We start from the raw sequence: 14,703 nt of genomic DNA, 5'->3' as shown, positions 1-14,703 counted from the left end.
TGAATCTGCTCTTTATATCCACATGCATGTGATCTTAGTATGCCCAACCCTGAATTTGCGCCTCTCATCTTAAAAGTTTTTTTTAAATTTTTATTTCTGGTGTTCTCTCACAGGAGAGAGATTTGTCTTACTGTGAGACAGCACAAGAAATTACAGAAATCACAAACTGGATGTCATTTTGTATCTAATTCATGAGGAGGTGCTGTACCTATAAATCACAAAAATCTAACAGCTGCTACTGCAGCCAGATAGAACACTGACACAAGGGCAGCTGAGAAGCAGTGAAAGACAGATGAGACTATGACTTTTTGTCAACTGGCTTCACTCTCCTGGAGAATATCTGGTGTCAAGCTGTCAGTCTACTTGACTTTAGAATGAACAGAGTGAGCTGATAAAACAGCGTGAGTCTTATCACCTCTCCTTTCTTGGGAGAGTTTAGAGACTGATGTAATTCATGAGATGTTCTGCCTTTTTGCTCCTCTCCTGCTTTTCCCCCCCGCCTCCCCTGTATTGTGTCAGCTTGTAACCTAAAACTATAATCTGTGGTGGTCCAAAATTCTGGTTAAATACTAGGCCTATACACCATTATATAAACAGAGTGGCTCTGACAATAAAAAATAATTAATGCAAATGCAGAGAAGATCTTGAATCAACTCTCAGTCTGCTTGGTAATGCCTCTAACTGAAATATCAAGTGTATCAAAGTATTGCTGAAGAGTAAGTCATCTCTGAAAATTATCAGGTTGTAACTTAGCTTTCTCTGATCTACCTTCCATAGATGTGGAAGAGATACTTTTTTCCTTTTTTTACATATAAACATTTAATTCTAGTTGCAAAATATTTAAATATGACAAGGAAATAATATACAGATAGATCTATTGTTCCACTATGGGAATCCTGTGGTGGTACAAATAACTTTGATTTGTTATCACACTTTATTTCTGAATTATTTTCAGCCCTCTGTCATAGTTACATATGCTTCATTCTGTTGTTTATTTAATATGCCATTGAATAGGTGAAGTCATTACAACAAGGGTTCCTTCAACATCAGCCTCATCAAGTATCAAAAGGCTTAGCTGAAGGGACCCATGCTGGTATGTGAAATCACTGATAGTCATGGATTTCAGAAGTCCATGAACTTCCATTATTACTCTACAGATAATGAAGAGGTAGACAGGAGTCAGTAATGAGGATCTTGTTCACAGATCTTGATTTGTCTTCCAAAACACTTCCTTGCTTCCTGTGCTACTTAAGCTCATGGTGTTAAAAGTGCTTTGTTCCCCGGTTTCTCTTAAACCACCCTCAGATGCCCTTTTCTTTTACCCAAGGGTTACATTAGTTATTTGTGTTATGGCAAACTTAATTTCACATAAACTTAATTCGGTCCATCCAGATAAACTTAGTTTCATTATGGACCATGGGAAAGGACAACAAGAGATGCTTTCTGGGTCCATAATAGCAGAGGTCCCAATTTTGTATCTGCATTTTTATGGGACATGCAGAATATGTATGCATATGTAGAAGCTTTGTGGGAAGGATGAGGAAAGTGGACAGAGAAGGGAGGGATCTTTACATCAATCTCTGAAGTAGCTACACCAGGCTAGTACTGTTACCTACTTCCAAATTGCTTCATAGAAAGAGATTCATTGTGGAGGAAGTCCTGGTTCCTTCTTCAGTTTAGGGATTTTCCATCAGATGAACCGAAGTTCAGTGAAAGTGTGATAGCTCTTTGAGCATGTTTCAGTAGCTTTATCAGGAAATGTCAACACTAAGTTTTGAAGAGAGATTTTGCTGTGAACTATGATACACAAAGTCTAAGGTTGAGCAACCTTATGTTGTGTTTTAGCGGGCTCAGGGTAGGAATTGGTAAACTTCTTTTAAAGGAAATAGAGACGGTTGGTTTTTCTTTGGTGGTTTTTTTGTTGTTGTTTGGGTTGTTGGGTTTGTTTTCTTTATTTGTGGTGTTTTACTAAATATCTAGTCTGAATTCATACCTGGAGGAAAAACTGTTGACTGTTGGGTTTTTAGTTTTGTTTTTTTAATTAAAAATAAAATAAAAAAGTTTTCCTGATGTAGTGAAATGTTTTGACTTTACTGGGCTTTCAAAGGAAATGTATGTAAAGTAAAAGCAAGGCATAGACCCCTTAGCCCAAGGGCTAGAGTAGGTGCTTCAGATGTGGAGGGCCTCAGCTCCAGGCTGGCTCTGTGCCCTGGTCACCCACCTCCTGGAAGGATGCTTTGGGTACCAGGTGTGTTGTGTTGTGGATGCCTTGATCTTTGCACAGCACTGGTGTCTGTTATCTCTGCACTGCTTTGCAGAGATTGAATTGATTAACATGGAGACTAGTTCAGTTTTGGTCTTTGGAAAAGTTGGAAAAAATGTGACCACAAGACAAAACCCAGTAATATGTATAATATTGATAGTAGTACAAAGTATGTGAAGAGTTCTAAAAGATAATGCAAGATAACCAACCATTTGAAGAATAGTCTGATATGCAAGCTAATGGAGAATGCCAGTTGGTTTTTGTTGTATGTTTTTTTAAAGTATATAAACAAAATGGATAAACATTAGACAAAGATATGAGATTGTTTATCTCCCTCTATGGAAGACTGCATTCAGAATACCTATAATGACCTTGGCATTCTGCTTAATGAATAAATGGAGTATTCAGCCATATCTGATAATGAAAATGAGGCATGCTTAATTGACTTAGCACCCAACTAATCAGCAGTTAATGCAGTCCTGAAAATTGCGAAGTTATTTCATCTTGGAGGGTCAGAGCACGTGTGTAGAGAAGGGACAATCTAGGCTTTATACCTTGAGCATGAAGCAAGTATAAATGGCAGACAGTAATTGATGTGGCCCAGAGGTTATGGTCAGTAGCGTGGCCTTGATCCACGCTCTCCTCAGCCATCTGCAAAATGTTTATAATTCTAGAATTAAACTTTGTTAGTTGACATCCTGCAGGCAATTGCACTGGAGGATCTGTTAGATTGTGAGCAAAACAGCTCTGCCATTGGTGGACCAGCAAGTTAGATTGGGTTCATTTTTTGAAAGAAAAGTGTGGTTTTTAGTCGTCGCTGTGTGAATGTCCCAGAATAGCCTGCTAGGATTTTATTCAAAGTGTACATATTGAGTTATAGTGCCTGACTTCACACCTGCAAATATCTCTGCCCTGATTTTACTTGGCTACAGACAGTAATTCAGAACTAAATGAGATAATTTCTTCCAAAATCTTTCCCTCTCATCAGGGATTTTTCTATTGTTCACAGGAATGACTTAGTATTCAGAGCCAAAACAAGGACGTTTGAGGAAGAGGCCATAAATTTAGTTCCCTGCACAAGGGATAATCAATGGAAAACTTGCTTTTACTGTTCATGTTCAGAAATCCCAGGTTAACAAATTATTTAGTACAGCAGGAATCCTCTTGTTCCATTTTTTCCATTTTCTGTGAACTGTTTTTTTAGCAGTTTTCTTAATTTTAAAATATTAAATGGTTTTCACACAACATCTTGACCAGCGAGTAGCAACTATGAGGATTTTTTTTCAGGGTTTTTGCATTTATTTAGAAGAGCAGAGGGTTAAACGTGTGTCATGGTTTAACCCCGGCTGGCAACTAAGCACCACACGGCCACTCGCTCAACTGCCCCCACCCAGTGGGATGGGGGAGAGAATCGTGAAAAAAACCACAAAACTCATGGGTTGAGATAAAGACAGTTTAATAGGACAGAAGGGAAGAAAAATAATAATAATGATGATAATAATACTGAAAGAATTAGAATATACAAAACGAGTGATGCACAATGCAATTGCTCACCACTTGCCAACTGATGCCCAGTTAGTTCCCGAGCAGTGATCTGCCACTCCCAGCCAACTTCCCCCAGTTTATATACTGGGCATGTCATCATATGGTATGGAATATTCCTTTGGCCAGTTTGGGTCAGCTGTCCTGGCTGTGTCCCCTCCCAGTTTCTTGTGCCCCTCCAGCCTTCTTGCTGGCTGGGCATGAGAAGCTGAAAAATCCTTGACTTCGCATAAACACTACTTAGCAACAACTGAAAACATCAGTGTGTTATCAACATTATTCTTCTTCTAAATCCAAAACACAGCACTATGTGAGCTACTAGGAAGAGAATTAACTCTATCCCAGCTGAAACCAGGACAATGTGCTAAATGAAAAAGTAGCTACGTGCCCTGAATCAACAGGAATGGCAGCAGTGTCTGGATGTTAGTTCCACAGCCTTTGAGTCACTGTCTTGTCCCTGATTTTAGCAGCAGGTGTTTTTAGAGGGCATAGGTTTTACCATACTTCTCCCTACTGGAAGGCAGCCCTAGGGCATTGCAGGTCTTGCAGTGAAACAGATGGAAGTAGGGAAGATGAAGCCTCAGCCTCCATGTTGGGCCTGTGATCCTTTGCAGAAGTAGCTGTCACACAAATTCTTGCAGAGGCACCTGCTGCTTCCCTGTTGTTAAAATTTGGACATCCTACACATGATCTTGATAAATGAGGGAGCAAGTGTTAAAATGCGGAGGGAGTCTATATTCAACTTTTCCTCCTTTGTCTCTGTTCACCTTCTTGCTGATGCTGTCTGTCTTTGAAAATCATCATAGATATAAAACAATGGAAAAGTGATTTCATTTTTTATGTGTGTGCTAGAATACTCCTTTCAGCTTTTGACTTATTTCAGTGTCAGGCTTTAGACACTTAATGTTTTGTGAGTTGGGGCTTCGCAGACCTACCCTGAATATATTCTGAATATATTGCTCAAAATCCAAATCCTTGATCTGGCATCAGCAAACTTCATTTAAATTGGTTTTAAACCTGATCTTTGTACCTCATCTGATGCATCAGCTGTGAGGGGTCAGTGTATCAATTGAGAATCTTCACAAACTTCAGGAGCTTTGGAATTTGATTGTGGAACAAAAGGAGAGCTTTGCCAAGCCCCTGCTGCAAAGCATCGTGTAGCCTTTCAAATGACAGATTTACCTGACAGTGTCGGGTTTCTGTGCAGCCAAGAATGTACCACGAAGATACTGACAAAACATCCTGTCCTCTAAGATGAATGTTTATTATACTGATACCTGAGGAGATTTCAGCTTTTTTTGGTGTCCTAATTTTGGCTGGGATAGTTAATTTTCTTCATACTAGCTAGTATGGGGCTGTGTTTTGGATTTCTGCTGAAAACAGTGTTGATAATTCAGGGATGTTTTTGTTATTGCTGAGCAGTGCTTGCACAGAGTCCAGGCCTTTTCTGCTTCTCACCCCACCCCACCAGCGAGGAGGCTGGGGGTGCACAAGGAGCTGGGAGGGGACACAGCTGGGACAGCTGACCCCAACTGACCAAAGGGGTATTCCATACCATATGACATCACGCTCAGCATATAAAGCTGGGGGAAGAAGGAGGAAGGGGGGGACATTCAGAGTGACAGTGTTTGTCTTCCCAAGTAACCATTATGTGTGATGGAGCCCTGTTTTCCTGGAGATGGCTGAACACCTGTCTGCCCATGGGCAGTGGTGAATGAATTCCTTGTTTTGCTTTGCTTGTGTGCAGGGCTTTTGCTTTATTAAACTGACTTTATCTCAACCCACAAATTTTCTCACTTTTACTCTTCTGATTCTCTCCCCATCCCACTGGGGAGGAGTGAGCAAGTGGCTGTGTGGTGCTTTGTTGCTGGCTGGGGTTAAACCATGACAGTCCTTTTTGGCACCCAACGTGAGGGTCGAAGGGTTTGAGATAACAGATTTGATTGGAATGTGCTAGATTAAATTTATAGCTGTTATTGCTTTTTAGTTATTGATTGGCAGGCTCCTGTGCTTGCCATGGGGCTTGCTTGCCTTACTGTATGTTAGTCTTGTGCTTGTTAGTGGCTGCTTTTTGCTTTCGCTGCCTGCTGTACTGCTTATCTTACTCTGCTGTGCCTGGGAACATTTTGATAACAGCAATGGTGATGCGCCTGGGCTGGCAGATGGCCACGGCATCGCTGCTGTTCCTGTGTGGCTGTACTGGACAGGCTGGAACTCAAGTGTGAACTCAAGTAGAAGGGACTGTGACCTGTGGATGAGTCCACGCAGGAGCAGGACCCCCCGAAGCATCTGCGGCCATGGATAAGCCCATGCCAGGGCAGGTACATCTTGAAGCATCTGTGGCTGTTGTTATGTCTGTGCCGCAGCAGGTATACCTCTGAAGGGATTGTGGCCCAAGGATAAGCCCATGCTGTTGAAGGTACACCTCCAAGCATCTGTGGCTGTGGCTAAGTCCATGCTGCAGCAGGTACGCCTTGAAGCATCAGTGGCTGTGCATGAGGTCCTGCTGGAGCACCTCAAAGCATGTGGCCATGGATAAGCCCACGACAGGGCAGGTACACCCCTGGAGGGACTGCAGCCATGGGTAAAGCCATGTTGGAGCAGGTCCATGTCTGAAGGCATTGTGGCTGTGGGTAAGGCCATGCTGGAACAGGTGCACCTCAAAGTGAATGTGGCTGTGGGTAAGTCTATGCTGCAGCAGGTATACCCCTGGAGAGACTGTGGCTCATAGGTAAGGCTCCACTTGGAGCAGGTACACCCCTAAGGGACTGCAGTCTGTGGAGAAGTCCCAGCCAGAGAAGGGGCAGGGGGAGGAGCTCATTGCAATGTCAAATCCTATGGTCTGGTCCAAAGGGGCCAGGGGTGGAGATTGTAATGGAAATGCCTTTAAATTGTTGTAATTTGGGATTGGAGTTGCACGTTAAGGGAGTTACTATAGCAGGAACCACCTGAACCAATGGAGCACAAGCCTTAGAAGAAGCAGTGCAAGTGCAGCAGTGACCCAGCCTGAGCTGGCTTTGGTGCCCAGTAACTCCACACAACAAACCACCTTTCCTGTCCTGAGTGACTGCCATGACAGATGGAGCCCAAAGTGATGGACTAAATGAACTCAGTGGACATTTTCTGGACATTTGTGGACATTTTACAGGGGTGGTCGATAAACTAGGGGAATGATACCTGTGTATTATATCAAAGGATGGGAAGGGGAGGGGGTGGTTAATGAGGATGTATTGGATAGTGTGGGACCTGAGCATGATGTAAATGGTATGGAATAAGGGGTGGAGAATGTGCTTGTTTTGGCTGGGGTAGAGTTAATTTTCTTCATAGTAGCTAGTATGGGGCTATGTTTTGGATTTCTGCTGAAAACAGTGTTGATAATTCAGGGATGTTTTAGTTATTGCTGAGCAGGGCTTACACAGCACCAAGGCCTTTTCTGCTTCTCACCCCACCCCACCAGTGAGTAGGCTGGGGGTGCACAAGGAGTTGGGAGGGGACACAGCCGGGACAGCTGACCCCAACTGACTAAAGGGATATCCCATAGCATATGGCGTCATGCTCAGCATATAAAGCTGGGGGAAGAAGGAAGGGGGGTAACATTTGGAGTGATAGCATTTGTCTTCCCAAGTAACTGTTACGCGTGATGGAGCCCTGCTTTCCTGGAGATGGCTGAACACCTGCCTGCCCATGGGCAGTGGTGAATGAATTCCTTGTTTTGCTTTGCTTGTGTGCAGCTTTTGCTTTACCTGTTAAACTGTCTTTATCTCAACCCACGAGTTCTCTCACTTTCACTGTTCCGATTCTCTCCCCCATCCCACTGAGGGGGCGTGAACAAGTGGCTGTGTGGTGCTTAGTTGCTGGCTGGGGTTAAACCATGACATTTGGTCACACCAATACTGCAAAGCGTACATAGACACTAACTGAACTGTTAGCAGGGTATGCAAAGAATACTAATAAGGTGGTTATAGCAGTGGTGATCTAAGAATAAAAGTGAGGTAAAAGTGACATGCAGAAGCAGTATTCTTAGACTTACTGATAACTAGCTATGTCCTGTAAAGCTTCTAGAGCAAGACATTTCTGTTTGTTAAAAGTATTGGGAGGCCAGACTAGAGATTTTCTGTAAACATCTGTAAATATGGAAGTAGTTTTTGGACACCCTTCAGAATCCAGACGTGGCCTTTGTTTCAGTTCCTATTCTGACACCCACTCCACTTTGCCAACCGAAGTTTTAACTGAGTCCATCTACCAGTGGGAAGTAAGTGCTTGGCACTTCGTTCTCTACATGATGTTGCACTGGGTTAAATAACGTGTTTTGTGGAGAGAGGAAAACACTGAATAGCATTTTTTTCTTAGATATTTCTAATTGTTCTGTTTCTCTTAGTGCTCTGTAGTGAACACTGAGTATTTGTACAGCCTGCTTGAGATGATGATGACCTCTTATCCAGCTGTGATGCTGGTGCTTGCTGTACTCATTGCTGATATTAAGTGTGTTTCACCAGTCTCTCTCTTATGATCCACCCTCTGTGGGTATTAATGTTGATCCTTACGACTGAAATGGATTATAAAAGATGCATACTTCACCTCTGTGTTGCCTTTTGGTTATTTACCACTGTGCACAGTCTGGAAATAATGTTAATTTGGTATGATATTTGATGGTCAGAATGTAGGGTTGATGAAAACAGAAGTGCTACCAAGACTGTTACTGGAAAGAAGCAGAAAGGATGACAGTGTCTCCCTCTCCACTGCCCCTAATATCCAGCTTCGACACAACTCAGCTGCATCATTCTGGAACTGTCATGAGGCAGGAGTGCACTGGGCTGGGATGGGCTTGGGTGGCAAGCTGACCTCGGACACCCTTGGGAAGGTACCCAGGCTTAGCCTGTATTGTGTTTCAGTCTCCTTGCCTCCCTGTGAAGCTTTAATTGAAAATCCATGCTGGAGGAGAGCAAAGGAGCAGGTCAAGGGAGCTGTGCCTCTTACAGGGGACAAGAATACAGAAATTAAAATCTTTTGGATGACTTCAGCCTGCTGTGGTCTTCTGCAGTGGCAGTTGATTTGAGATCAGAAGTCAGCTCTTCCACAGATGGACTGATAGCGATGTGAGAACGGTTGTTCTTGTCTCTAGAAGGACTTCCTTTCTCTGCAGGTGGGGGAAAAACCTAAATATGTAGCAACTGCAAAATAGGAAGGAGGGAGGGTGGTTCTCTTTGCATTAACATGCCAGCAAACCTCAGGTGAGCACCTACTCCTGATGTGAGTTAGCTCAATGGTTACAGTGGTCTGATAAGGATTGACTTATATTATAACTCTGGGTGTCCTATGTTGGTTTTGAGAGCACATATTCTGTCTCAGTGTCCCATATGCTTTGTTCCTGATATGTGGTCTGCTTTCCATGTTTACTTTGCGTAGCTAAAGGAGCAAAAGTCTTAGTCTTCCAATGCAAAATGAACCACCTGAACTCTTTAGAGGCAGCACAATTACAGAGAGAGAATAGTTAATCTCTGTAGATCAGAGATGAAATCTAATTTAGAAAACTCTTACACCTAGTATCACTGATTTAGAAACATACGTACATACATGTGTATAAACATATGTACATACATATATGTGTGTGTATATATATGGTAGCTGTTTGCATAACATGCCTCCTGAACGCTCATGTTCTTATAACAGTTTCCTTAATAAAGGGGTGTTTCCTACGTGTTTGCACCTTCCTGGATTAATTCAAACTGAGCATCAGTGACTAAAGGTTGTAACGTTAAAGATGAGATCTTATGAATGCTTAATAACCATAGGAAATATGGTATTCTGATTGCCTGATATATTTGAGACTTGCCTTTCCTAGGTCTGGTCACAGCCATCCCATGATTGCACCCCTATTCTGATCCTATTCAGTCACTTTCAGCTGATAAACTCCCAAATTGCAACCTGAAGACTTGCTGTTAGTTTGTAAATGTTGCAGTTACGACTTTGTGTGGGGTATAAGTGGTATTTAGTTGATTGGATGGGTGAGGCAGGGAGGAGGCTCTTTTCTGTTTAACACTTCTCATTAGCTTGTTGCCTCAAAGATAAGTTTTTAGCATAACATGCAGGAATTTGCCTACACAATACGTCCTATTAATGTAGAGGAACTAAATATGGAAAAGACTCCCACTTCCATTGTCTCTTTTATTCTGTTCCTTGAATACCCTGGTCGGACTTCTAATGAAGTATTTCCTCCAGCTGTCAAGAAAGTTTACATTATGATCCTAACTTTCTGTTTCCTAGCAACTCTGCATCCTTCTGCTCATAAAGGAGGGTGGCTTATACTTTTAATGAACATAATTATAAGCCATGGCCAATGAAAAGCAAATACTGTGGAAGAATAAATGTCATCCATACTTTTAAACAGAAAGTAAAAAGTTCACATCATAATTGCTTATCTGCTTTAGTATTGCATATAATTTTGATAAGTATTTCTTTATATGTCCTTGCATTTCAAATTTAAATTTTTAGTTGTGGTTGGCAATGTGGATATGACCACCCTCAACCATTTGGCCTTGGGACTAGGGAACACTGCTTGTAGAAGTTTTGTTTAGCAACTTCTTATGTTTGAACATCACCAGAACGTTACTTGGAGAGTATTGGGTTTCCTATTTATTTTATTATTATTTTATTTGACTGCCCTGCTTTGAACCTGAGTCTTCTTACCTGGATGGTGGGTCAGCAGTCTGCTGAACTGGATTATGGTGAGACTGTTTACAAGTCCCACATTAAAAGATTTCAAAGGGACTGCATCCCTGCTCTGTAATACTTGTGTAAAGCAAGTCACTGAAATATCTTCAGTAGTCTCTTTACTGTGATGTTTTCTTAGCATTTCTTATGTATAAAATGCTATGAGTTGAAGTATTTTTCCCCGTTCTCTCACTTCATTACCTCATTATTGTGTTGTGAAAGGGGAAGTTGATGGGGAAACCTTTGAAATCAAAGTTCCTTTTAGCCATATTACAGACAGAACATGGACGGCAACTGTGTGGGAATTCTGCTTCCTCTAGAAATTTAGGAAGAGTTGAACATCTGATTGGTATCTGAGATTTCCTAAGTGACTAATGAGATGGCATAGAAACAAAGTGAAAGCTAATTGGGGATTTACTTTTAGGTGATAGCTTTTCCACATTTAGAAATATCAGTGTTTCTTTGCATAGGAATTAAAGATCTTTCTGGTGTTTCAACAAACTATCTTTTCTGTTAAAAAGGTCAAAATTTTTACATGTTTGCTTTCTCACCTCTGAAGTGGCCAGATGGCTTCCATTGCTTGTTGGAAAATAGATACTCTGAAAGAGCAAACTTCAGTGAAAACATACTGATGAAAAAAGTGATTAACTGTAGAACATAGGAGCTGCTATGCTGGTTTACAGTAATAATATATTTAGCCTAGGATCTTGTCTTCAATAGAGACTTAAAGATGCTAAGAAAGGGGAAAGGTTTTTTCTGGATTTCAACACTATAGAAAAAAACTACTTATAAAGAATACTTCCCTCTTTCTACCTTCTGCTACTGTAGTAATGTATTCATTCTTATTTATTTTGGACAAGTCTTCCCAAACTTTTTCTCAGTCTCTTAATGCAATCAATTTGTGTTTCATCTTGCTCTTTAAATGCTGCCCTACATAAGCTCCCTCATGTGTGTTTACAATTGTTCTTAATTATGAGGTCACATTATTTCTCCCATGGATAGATACTTGCCTCATGCAGAGTTGCAAGATGGATAGCATTAAAAGCAGGTTGATATTAGTTTAAGATTTTATGCTTTAAAGTGGTCCTGTGTGTTATTCATGTAGTGTCATCCAAATCCTGATCTGACTACAAAGCGTTTGTCATAACAATGGTTTTCTGTAATGCTTTTCGCTGTGGTATCTTACAAACTTTTTCATCATTTATGCATCTATTTTTAAGGTGCTCTGTGAGGAAAAGTGATGTCTTCCCACTTTACTTAAGGGGAAGGGAGAGGCAGAAATGTCAGGGTCAAAAAAATACTCATTTGAAATGCTTAAATGAAGACACTAAAGACTTGATCTTTCTGTGTCTACAACACAGAGCACTACATAAATTTAAAGCACACATCAAGTTCAAAGCTTGGTTCCCTTTAGCTGCAGCTGCTGTAGAGCTCCTACGCAAGAGACTTCTTTTGTTATACAATTCTGCTTCATCCCTGAGCAGCCCCATCCTGTGCATTGGCCCATCCATCAAAAAAATGCAAAGGATTAACAGAACCTCTGCTGATCCCAATGTAAAGTCATCTTCAGTATGAATGAATAAATCTGTTAGCGACCAAAGGCTTTCACTGAGTGAGCAGATCCTCCATTAATTAGGGAGGACATGCACCTTGCCAGTGAGGTTCACCAGTATTTGCTGGTAAGGGAGGAATGGTACAATGCAGAAACTTTGGGCTGCAGTTAATGCTGTGGGGAGAAGCACAGGCTTGCTACAGCACAGCTGCCTTCTTGCTGGTAGAATCTGAACCACTCGCAATTAGCACATTTATCCATGCAACACCCAGATAAAACAAAGAAATGCTCTTATTTCAGCTGTACAGGTAGGGATGTGAAACAGAGAAATTTAGTTGTTTACAGCTGTGTAAGAAATCTGTGATATGACAGACAAGTCATATGACCTCCAGAATAATACCCTAATCATAATTACTACAGTGTCGCTTCGTTTCTGGTAGCCATGGCTTTTCCTTTCCTTTCCTTGAAGCCTCATCATTGTTCTTGCTCCTGTCCTGCTATTTCAGTCTCTCCACCCTGGGCGCTGGCTCCCAGTGCACTCTGCCCCTCTGCCTTCCTGCTCCAAATGGCACTGCACTCAACCTTATGCAGGTGCTGCAATTCCCTGCCCTTAACTCTTTATTGTGGTGTACATCATAGTTCCAGTCTTCTGTTTTCTTTAGAATGTTTCTGATGTGCAGTAGCACTCTCACCATTAAAATATTTTTACCTTAATATTTTGTTTCCTCAAGAGGCAGCAGTATTGCAAGGGAAACTTGGTCTTGTGCCTACTATCATGCTACCCTTCATATTATTGCAATTTTATAGGCAGGATAGGGTCATAGAGGGAAGCTCTCTTTCTGCAGTAACTTATGTGCAGTACTTACCAGCACAGTCAAGACATGTACCTGTTGAAACTATAAGTGTTACACTATAACTTTTGAAGTCAAGAGGATTAAAATTTCTCTCCTAGATATGAAAGTCTTAATGCCTCTGACTATTTTGCTTCAATATCTTCCCCCCCCGCCTCCTTTGGCTGAGTGAAGTTTTAAAACATGACTGCTCATCGGAATGTTTAACAAGGTAATATTGTAGGGAAATGAAGAGGGATAATACCTCTGCAACTGCTGTGCTTAATGTGATGGAAGACAAGCTTTTAAAAACTCTTTAAATAGGTATTCTGTAGGCACTTCTCCTGTCACTTACACTTTCCACACAGCAGAATGATAGATACAAGTCCCCCCCCCCCCTTTTTTTAAAACTTTATGTAGTTGCTGTAATTCATGGGTAAAGACACTGGAAACATCCCACAGTTTCTGTAGCTTTTTACAGTGGGAAATTTATAGGATAATATCAACTTTACTAATATCTCAGCGTTTGAGACTTCCCATTCACATAGTCTTTCACAGACATGAAAAGAGAATAATCTGTCCCAGACAAAATTTCTGTATGTTTGTAGTTGCTTTGTGTCTTGAATGGCTTGCAAAACTTCTGCACTAACCAGAAGTAAGGTGGCATGTTCCAAAAAAGGGCTTTGAAAGCTCCTTCAAAAGTTTTCTCAGAAGCTGGAAGGCAGACTGCATTGAATCAAAGGCAAAATGTTCTGCCCAAATGCTCCATCTCCACTGTCATCTCATCTCAATTTGAGTTGCTGACCTAGAAGTAAGCAGACAGATGGATACATGCCCTTCTGCTTATTTTTGCAGTGACAGAACATCCCAAGTACTTTTGTTACATCTGTGCTGTATTTGCTCAGCTTTGTAGCCAGAGCTTTCAAATTACGACCCATTTTCTGATGCTTCTGTTTTTGTGACTACTAAATCAAACAGACATTTTTGGGGCTGCTGTTCTTTGCCAAAACCACGTATCCCCTGTCCTCTCCCATCCCCAAAATCAAGCTGTAGTTTTGGATGCTTAGAAGCTGTAGTGGGTTGACCCTGGCTGGATGCCAGGTGCCCACCAAAGCCGCTCTATCACTCCCCCTCCTCAACTGGACAGGGGGAGAAAATAAAACGAAAGGCTCGTAGGTCGAGATAAGGGCAGTTTAATAAAGCAGAAGCAAAGGTCGCGCGCGAAAGCAAAGGAAAACAAAAGATTTTATTCTCTACTTCCCATCAGCAGGCGATGTTTGGCCACTTCCTGGGAAGCAGGGCTTCGGTACGCGTAGTGGTTGCTCCGGAAGACAAACGTAAACAAACGAATGCCCCCACTTCCTCCTCCTCCCCCTAGCTTTTATACTGAGCAGACGTCATATGGTATGGAATATCCCTTTGGTCAGTTTGGGTCAGCTGTCCTGGCTATGTCCCCTCCCAAGATCTTGCCCACCCCCAGCCTACTGGCGGGGGGGCAATGTTGGAGCGACAGCCTTGATGCTGTGTGAGCACTGCCCAGCAGTAGCCAAAACACTGGTGTGTTATCAACACTGTTCTAGCTACCGATACAGAGCACAGCACTACGAGGGCTGCTGTGGGGAAAATTAACTCCATCTCAGCTAGACCCAATACATGAAACTTCATGGATGATTTCTGGTGTAAGAACAAACCATGCCTCATTACAGGAATACTAGCAACTTCCTGCATGATGCGCAGTGTTGCATCCTCCAACAGAGGCTTATACTCCTGCCTGTGAGCTATTAACAAAGTAATTGCTGTTATCA

The sequence above is a fragment of the Gymnogyps californianus genome, chromosome 1 (genome assembly GCF_018139145.2).
Source record: "Gymnogyps californianus isolate 813 chromosome 1, ASM1813914v2, whole genome shotgun sequence".
Lineage (NCBI taxonomy): Eukaryota > Metazoa > Chordata > Aves > Accipitriformes > Cathartidae > Gymnogyps > Gymnogyps californianus.
The sequence above is the reverse complement of the archived record's forward strand: the minus strand, read 5'-3'. Positions refer to the sequence as shown.